This window comes from Cyprinodon variegatus, unplaced genomic scaffold, assembly GCF_000732505.1.
Source record: "Cyprinodon variegatus isolate N-32 unplaced genomic scaffold, C_variegatus-1.0 Scaffold732, whole genome shotgun sequence".
Taxonomy (NCBI): domain Eukaryota; kingdom Metazoa; phylum Chordata; class Actinopteri; order Cyprinodontiformes; family Cyprinodontidae; genus Cyprinodon; species Cyprinodon variegatus.
In genome coordinates, this window is record NW_015151185.1 from 1 (window position 1) to 1,763 (window position 1,763).

The following is a 1,763-nucleotide window of genomic DNA, read 5'->3' on the forward strand; positions in this document are numbered from 1 at the left end:
ATTTACAGGCTTAGTAAATATAGTAATAAATAGCTATACTAACTTTATAAAATCTCTTAATATCACTTAAGTGATTGTTGACCAAAATAAATGTCTAGATATATTTCAATTTTCAAACAAAATATTTGGGTATGGATTATTTTACTGATTAGTTTCAAGAAGAACAAGTATTACTCATTTTAACTTAATATTATTTCAACTTAATCAACTACTTAAAAGTTGAGTAATTTATGCGCCAAATTGATGCTAATCGTGCGGCCTCATGGGAAATCTGCCTCTCTGCCTCGGCAACAAGAGGCAGCCTGCAGCCAGAAGGAGAAACAGCGACACAATCAGCACCTAGGAGATTACCAGAGTAAGTGTCCAGCTAGTACGAGTTAATGAAATATTTATTTCTTTATTATTGTATATGCTAGTTAAAATAATAGAAAACTTACAACATGATGTTTGTATATCCCATTTATGTAGTATGGTCATTTATTTTATTCTGCTGACATTCTGTCTGCTACTTTCCTTTACAATGTCCTCAGACTTCTGCTGATTCAGCCATCAATGTGGAAGAAGAGCTGGCAGCAGAGAGGACGGCTCTGTACGTCGTGCGCAATGAAAATGGACAAGTCAGGGATGTAGGGATCATCATGGAGGGTTTCATTGTACTCAACCACCTTGGGGATCTCAGCAGAGCCTGCTGCTACTGGCTTGGGCTAACCTATGCCTTTGGCCCTCAAATACCCCAAAACTCTCAAGTACACTTTTGAAGTTTTTCAAAAGATGCTCATTGAAGTCGATTCTGGAAACCTGTCAACAAAGGTGCAAAGATTGAAAAACAATGTGATGATACAGTTGTCTGTTGGGTGGATGAGCACAGATGAGCGTACGAGAGTGGCGTTAGGAAGTGACATTTCCAGAAGACAGGACAACAGAATACAGTGCTCATAAAAGTCAACAGATGAGACTCATACCCACTTGAGCCATGCATGTACGGCAAAAAACAGTTCTTCTAAAGGAAAAAGTAGTTGTCATGTTTTCAGTTTGGCGTAGCAACAGTAGTTGTGTGAAATATCTTAAATAGGATAAGAGTTGACGGTTCTATCGTCACATCTAAACATGAAGCCACATGTGCTGAAGAAAATGTTTCACCTTATGTCACAGATTCACATAGGCCTTGTTAGTAGACATCATCAATGTGTTGAGTGTGAAGACCACGCATTAATATACAGGTTTGATTTGTATATATTTTTTCATGGTCATTTGACAAATGCATTTTAATTCAGACTTGTTTGATCTCTGCTATCCTGAATTACCTTTCCTGTAACAGCTGAATGCTGTAGGCTGTGTCCACATACACTGATAAGACAAGTGGAGAAGTATTTGGAGTATTTGAATGCACTTTTTGGGAATTACTTGCAATATACAACAAATGATGTTGCTGCTAGTTTGTGCAGATGTTAAAAATGTCATTTTCTGTGGGAAAATGTTTTAAAATAAAGCTTTCATGTTTTGTTATTTCTTGTTCATATTGGTTTATAGTACTGAATATCCTCAAAAATTAGGATTTAAAAAAATCAGTCAGTACAGCACATTTATACTTGGATTTCTCATTACTCATGTTTTGTTTAACCGATTTAAGAGCTTTCATATCAACTCAATGTTTTTAAGTGTAAAAATGCTGCAGTGATTGAATTAAGTACTGTGCAGTATTATTTCTTAGAGTGTGTCTATGCCAGAGGTCTTCAAAAGGGGGTCCATGACCCCTAGGGGTC